At 38.8% G+C, this 7,911-nt stretch overlaps 1 protein-coding gene across 1 annotated transcript in view; it reads right to left on the reverse strand.

The window, feature by feature from the left end:
* LOC126176381 (synaptotagmin-12-like) overlaps positions 1-7,087 on the reverse strand; it is a 326,752-nt gene extending 319,665 nt beyond the window's left edge. The window contains exon 1 of the mRNA XM_049923538.1: positions 7,059-7,087. The gene's annotated coding sequence lies outside the window, so the exon portion shown is untranslated. The remainder of the gene's footprint in view (positions 1-7,058) is intronic.
* Between the last annotated feature and the right edge of the window lie 824 nt (positions 7,088-7,911).

Genomic DNA, 7,911 nt, shown 5'->3' on the forward strand with positions numbered 1-7,911 from the left:
GATGAATGATGAGTTTCTCATGTTAATGTGGCCTTTGACGAGCAAAATATTCAGTGGTGTCATACCACTTGTTCAAAGCAAAAACCCATTTGAAATGGACATCTTCGGTCCTTTACCCTCTAACTTCTTTATTTCTACCATCTTTGTATATAAAGTCTGCCTCTACTATTAAATGAAAGTCTGTGTGGCTTACACGTTTCTCTCTTTTTATTTTTGAAGCATTCTCAGCGGCGATTTTATGAGGTTCTTTCTTCATTAACTGTAGCATTATGGAACTGTATTCGGCTTTCATGTATAGTCCGGGAAGGACATATTCGTGCACGCTTCACTATGTCCACTCCGCAATTTTGCTAGGGTGATTTTTAAAACACGCCCTTACTGTGTATGTTTGAGACAGTTAAAAACAAAATCGTAGCAAATGGATTTTTGGAAAAAAGGACTATTTGTAGCTTAAAAACATCAGTAATGTATGAAGTGCACCGTCAGGCACATCCTTCGGAAGCGATAACACAGAAGGCTGGGAGTCATCATTTACTTCACTCACGCTACTGTACGTCCACAGTTGCCAGCCACTCATACCACAAAATCTGCAACTCTGCGTGGGAACACTTTAGGAACGTCGCTATTTTAGCGTTATTCTTGCACGCAGTGATCATCACCAAAAGAAATGAATTCCTTATCAAATTTTTGAGGCTAATGTAGCTAACGTTTGGGCTCCCTTGACGTCACATGTGGCGACTCTCTGACGTCACACGAGGCGCAAATCTATACACTGAGTTTTAAAAAGCCCGTTTCATACCGGAAAACGATGGCGACTATTTAGGAAATTAGAATAAGAAAAAGACGAAACTCATCTGGGAAAAATAAATTAAATTGCAACAAGAAAAGCCGGTTTTATTTACAAAACAAATATAGGAAAAAAGTGTAAATGTTTGCACTACAAATAATTTTTATGCATTTCGTGCGCTTTCCTATTCGACGGCTCTTACGTATGAGATGCGGCTCGCGTTTGTGCTGAAATTTGTACCCGATCATTTGCCAGTAAGTTATTGCAACCTACATACTCAAGAATGTCCTCTGTATCATCATAAAGCTGATATAAGTACGTAGTACAAAGGTATAGTTGCCCTTGGTACATCCTAGCAAGTTTTAAATTAGAAGGTTATTTAATGTGTTGTTGACAGAAGGTACGCAGTCGCGAAAGTGCGTTTAAACCAGAAGCCATATATTCTTATTACCTGACATGCATTTCAATAGTGGGAATATGTGCGACACCTGATTTACATGGTTCGGAATATTCCATTAATAAATGTCCAATTGTATTCACAACTACAAGCTGTCGTATGCCGTCAGAACTTCCGTGCGGAGGATGCTGTTGAAAAGCCATTAAGCTCATTGGGTGAAAAGTTCATCTGTTGAGACTCTCATATCAACAAGTGTCACTGCTTCGTTCAGTATTTCGTCCTTAAAATATTGTCTGCGGAGATTAGCTCCTTGAGATCCTACAGAAAAACTGCTATCGAATAGGTTTCCTTTCTGATTTCGTCTTAGAATATTAACAGTGAAATATACATTTTTAGATCAAAAATGTACTAAATGAACAGTCGAAATTATAAACCGCCCAATGTCTGAAAAGCGTCAGAGCATGGAATACGGCTGCTAAACGAGTTTTTCAAGCAAGTGAATGTAAAGAGATACTCGTACTTCTGTAGAGGTAAATGCAGACTGCATTTAACCGTGACAAATTTTAATTGAAATAAGGACCTGAAAATTTATAAGTTGCAAATATCATTTCTTTTGGAACCAATTACAGATTCTTGAGCTGCTACGGGTAACTCTAGTTCGTAAAATACTCTTAGATTCGCAGCCTTACGTATGTGTCACACATCACGAGATCCGTATCTTGAGTCATTGCAAATGAAGAAGAACTGTCCATAACATTTATAGCCGTATATCAAGCCAGGAGATTATTATTTATGAATGAAATTCTGCTAGGTATGTAACTATGATTAGGGAAAGAGCGTGCTTAGAGTTAATTTGTTCACCTTACTATTCCTACCTTGACGTTACCGTAATTGGGTTTCACTTAATTTAATTTGTACGATTATATTAATTTTGTAGCCAATGATTTTCAGAGTTATGAAAATTGGCCTCTCTGTTTGAAATCATTATAGTATCCCACGAACATAACCAGGTGCTTGGATTTCTTGGGTTACGTGTCTGCTCATATCTTCATTCGTACTTATTTCCGGAAATCAATATAGGATTTATTGTCATATTGGTTGTTTCTTTTTGAGGTAGACTGTCTGTTCAGATTCATAAACAAATTTCCAATACTACGTAACAGTCAGAATTGTTGACATCATCCCGGACTTTAATTTATACTTTATATTTGGAGGTATCAATCTCTGATCATCATGCAATCACGACCATATAAAAACATTTAAAGTAAGCGGTGCATGCTGCGGAAAGTGGCGATAACGTGTTGCGTAGCCCTATTTTCGTCACTGTAGGAGACTGTCTGTTGTCTGTCACTCTCTGGAATCTTGTTCACGGTGACACGATATTCCCTGTTGTGATCACCGAAATAAAATTAGCTAATGTGATGTAAAAAGGCAGCACAGCAAGACTAATGAATACAGCGTTCCGCAGTACATTCAACCTTAAACGCCTATGAGAAAAAAAAATCACACACTCATTTCAAATGGTTTTATACTAATATGAGTGGTTGATGTGGGCTTTTATGTCTAGAAACATGTCGCATAAGTAAAGTATGAGGACATTATCAATGAATTTTGATTGCTTTTATGTGTTCTAAAGATATTTATTATAGAAGGAAATATAGATTATTAAGTGCACTGCGACAGCAGCAGACCGTAAGAGTAACTTACAGGTTAGGAAAATTTTTGTTAATAATATACACATTCAGTTACGATATTTTGTTTTAATGTTTTGGAACAATGCATTTCGAAGCTACAACCTTGATATGGAGGACTGCACAGACATTTTTTTGGGCGTTACATGCGCTTCAATTTAGTTGGACACGCATCGTCGAAAACTTTTACATTTGCACTTACGCTGTCAATCATTTAAAATATTTATGGCTGTACTACGCTGTAAAAACAGTGCAAGAATAAAAATGTTACATTATTTAAGTGAGATATTTCCACCAACGCAGGAGACGAACATTTCGTGTCCACGAAAACTGAAGCAGATGTAACGCCCAAGAAAATGGGAGAACACATATGTAACTCCAAAAGGAGTTGAACTAGTAAAAAATTGACTAAAGCTGGCGTATTGGCAACAAAAATATTCCCAACTTTCGAGATGAAGGTCCACATCAATGCAAAACATAGTTATTTACGTAACTCAGACAAGTTAGTTCAATGTTTTACCAACTTCACATGATTCACTTTATTGAAACTATAGAGAAGCAAATTTTTCTCCATTTACTGGTTGTCGTAGTGGTTACTCTCGGTAAACTGAAGAAGTGAAAGAAATGGGAAACATGATAATATCCATGTATAGTCTTTGTAGTACTTTTTACTATTTCAGTGTAGGTTTCGAAGTAAGTGTTTCATAATAATGTTTCTGTTGTTACGTAAGGGCCTGGGCCTTCCTTGTGAAACTTGTATCTGCGCATTTTTAATTAAAATTTCGAAAAATGTTGTGGAACAATTACAAAACTGCAGGAGAAAGCAAGTAGAATTTTGTTGAAGCTTATAATACGCCTATGAAGTCATATATTTGTGTATGGAACCTCTGAATTCACAGATATCGTATAAGGCATTCTGTAAGTTTTAACATAAATTTACATTTCAGAATAAAATTCAGATGTCAGTTGCGCAGATATTTTTATTTCGCTTTACCAGTTTCAACAAATTAATTTGTCAGCTTCAGAAGCCTAAAAATTACGGATATTATAAGTTATTAGACCTTGGTCACACATTTATGTATAGCGTAAGAAGTGCGTTACAGAAACTTTCTTCGTTTTGGTTTAGTGGATACCAATATCTTCTTCACAAAATCATAATGCCGTGATATGTCCAACACTGTACATATTATACATGATTATCGTAAACATAGATTGACAGATTGATAATTTACAGTAAATGAATCACATCTATGTACTTGTCAAGCTGTTGTGTCAGCAGCATGGAATATATATAAAATCATGTATGAAAAGTATAACTGAAGTGTATAAGGATGTCATATGTAATACAGAACTGTGTCTTTTACCGCCTATAATATGACCAAGTTGCTTTTTACACATAACGAGAAACCTCCAGCAGACATATTTCTCAGATCTGGAGTACATAAAATACAATTTAATATACATCCAGGTTTTTATACAGGGCAGACAGCGAGGGCATTTAAAGCCCGCTCTCGTGAGTACTTGCTCTACAAAGACGGTGAGAATTCATGTAAGTCAACATTTGCAGTATATCTCAAAATCGAGAAACAGACTCTTCCTCATCCTTGCTTAAGCTGGAAATATTGCACGTGGTGGACAAGGGCAACGAAACGAAAATTTTTAAAGGAATTTGAAGTATATAAACATTTCCAATTGAAACTCAAAAGATTTGCTGTATGATCAGTTTAGATTGAAAACCGGACGCTATTTTGATTGTATGACATATCTTATAAAATGTGAAAATTATCCTGTTCCTTTTAGATATTAGAACTATGTGGTAATTTTTTCAAACGTATTATATATAACTCCCTTAGCTACATTAATCACACTTTTTATGTCTTTTTATTATGTTCCTTACTGCTGGCATAACAGCTTGTCATGTAATACATGTGATCCCTTTACTATAAATACTAAAATAAACTTCCCACTCTCATGCTTGTTCTCGTAATCAGTGGATAGCTTATATTTAACTATTAATTTTATACAAGAACTGATGTATATGGATAAGCAAAACGAATGAGTACCCATGGTGTAATGGTGATATTGGTTGTTAGACTTTCCGCCGTCCTAATAAGCAGTGGTTAAGCATGTCATTGAGTGTAATTAACATAATCAACCTTTGACTAGATCACATTTACAATTAGAATGTTATACGCTGTATACTTTACTGTGTGTCTTAGTTCTGGTAAGTGTTTATTAGAGAAACGGCAAATATTTTACAGGTGTGACGAATTGTTTCGACTGTCAATACCTAGTTACTTCTTTTGGAGTGTTGCTATGAACTTGATCGTTCTATTGATCGTGTAAACATACTAGAATTACACTACTTTTGACCAAGATTGCTGCCGTCGATGAGACAAAGACGTTGAAACTAGCGGCATGTTAACTTACATTTTTTATTTAAATGAATAGGTTTTAGATTGATTAGTATGTATTTTACACCACAGAATACGTTTCGTTAACTAGGTTCCATACTCGTTTTCCGGTTTCTTATTATTCGTTTTGCGACGTTATGATTCACGTTGTTTCAGTAACTTGCTTCTCTGTCACTTTAGTATGATGACAATGCATTGTTATGCAAACATAAATCTGTTTCTACATTTACCTCCCTTTACTATTCTTTAATAATGGATCTTACCCTACATATGTCTGATTAGCAATGCATACTCTCTTTAGCACTGTTTATTATCCGTAAGCGTAACGGCTTGTCACCTAAGTTTTTTATATATACTCCCATTTCATTTAATGCTTGACATTGATCGGAAATAAAAACGATCATGTATATATAATTTCATTTGTACTTTTTGGTACCACATAAATTGTTAATTTACAGAATGTGCATTTAAGGAAAATGGCCAAAATGTAATTAAATTTATTGAATTCGTTCATTATGTAATATGTTTATAATTTATTTGTTTACATAATAACTCATAGATTACTGATGTCAGATTGGTTGTTGTATGTATAGTAAATTTTATAGGGCCAGAAGATGACGTTGTTACAACGTTGAAACTAGTTGCCAAAATAAAATTGACACCTTAAATACAGCTGGAGGAATTCCTTCATTTTTAATATAAATATAAATTATCATTCTATCGATCTGTGTTTACAATGATCACATACAATATGTACAGTTTTGGGCATGTCATGGCATTACGCTTCTCTGAGGAAGATGTTGACATCTGCTAAGCCAGTACTAAGTAAGTTCCTGTAACACACTTCTTATACTTTACACAAATGTATATCCGCAGTTTTTTAGTTTTCTGAAGACGACAAATTAAATAAAAATAACTGTGCAACTGAAACAGAATTTTATTTTGAAATATTTACAACACTTCCTGGAAAAACAGTTTAGAATAAAATAATACATTTACAGATATTCTTCTTTAACTGGGTCTATATTCCATCACAGTTTCATAAATCTAATTGAGAAAGCACAACATCACGCACAGATACGCGTTTTCCGTGTGTTGATATCGCAGTGAATGTCCATACATAACAATAGAAGCCCCCATGGTGAAGCTGTAACTTCGAAAACACTAAGAAGACAGTGAATGGCTTTTATTGTTTTCTAAAGACTCATTCATTTTAATTTGGCTTTCTACACCATAGGTTAAAGCAAGGTGCTCTTTGTAATGATTTTAGGATTTTGTGTATGCTAAGGCAAGCCCAGAACACATTAAAAGACGCTATCACATAGTGAAGTCACAGCGCAGTAAATCTTTCGCTGCGGCGCCTCAAAACGGCGCGCGACCAACGGAGGCAACGGATAAAGCCGTTCCTTTCGCGGTAAGCTTTGGTGAGAGCGGAGCTGTTGCCGAGTAAACGGTGGCGGGAAACGAGGTGGCAACGCGCGAGAGATCGATATTTGTGGCCGCTGGCGGAGAAAGGAAACGCTCGGCCGGCACCGCCGGACAGCAGTCGCACCTTGCGCGAGCTTACCCCGTGGGATGTTTGGGGTGAGCGAGGGGGGAGGGAGGAGGGGACCGACGATCCCGGCCGCACGACCGCTGCGTGCTCCACGCGCCGTGCAGAGATTCACGAGGGCGAGCTGCCGCGTGGTGACGGGAGAAAGCAGCGCAGCGCGAGCGGCGAGCGTGCTGCGGGTTGCGTGCTGCGCGCGGCGTGCGCGGTGTGTACTCACGGTGCGGAGCGGTCGTGGAGCGGGCGGCGGCGGCGGGCGCCGGCCAGCAGCTGAGCACACAACAAGTGGGGCGGCGCGCCGCCGCCGGCAATCAATAGCGCCGTGACGTCAGCGGCGGCGGCAGCGCGCGCGCAACCTACCCTCGCCCCGCTCGCTCCTCCGCCCCCCATTCACGGGGTGGCGCGTGTCTCGGCCACCGGCGGAACACCTTGCCGGCGACTGGCTTTGTTTTAAAGCAGGGGTCCCCGACACCGTGTCTATTGTGACCATTTTTACGTGTGCCTGCCACGGTGTCGTGGACTTTCCAACCGTGGACCTTCCGACCGTGCACTTTCCGGCCGTGCACTTCCCGACCGTGTTCTTTCCGACTGTGGACTTTCTGACTCGTGACATCAATGTAGTGTTCCCTACCACAATTATTTTACTTCCAAAATTAATTCCCTGACTACGAATTCCATGACATCTCCTATATTAGGGATTAACCTGGTTACCAATACCGACATATGAAAATTTATGTTACACCATAAACATAGATTTCCTGGTTACCGCGACCATATGCTGTGAGACCTTCGGCTATCAGTGCGCGCTCCCTGCCAACCCGACCCCAAATTTTTTTTCATGAAATGTACACTACTGGCCATTAAAATTGCTACACCACGATGATGACGTGCTGCAGACGCGAAATTTAACCGACAGGAAGAAGATGCTGTGAAATGTCAAATGATTAGCTCTTCAGAGCATTCACACGAGGTTGGTGCCGGTGGGGACACCTACAACGTGCTAACATGAGGAAAGTTTCCAACCGATTTCTCACACACAAACAGCAATTGACCAGCGCTGGCTGGTGAAACGT

The sequence above is a fragment of the Schistocerca cancellata genome, chromosome 3 (assembly GCF_023864275.1).
Source record: "Schistocerca cancellata isolate TAMUIC-IGC-003103 chromosome 3, iqSchCanc2.1, whole genome shotgun sequence".
NCBI lineage: Eukaryota > Metazoa > Arthropoda > Insecta > Orthoptera > Acrididae > Schistocerca > Schistocerca cancellata.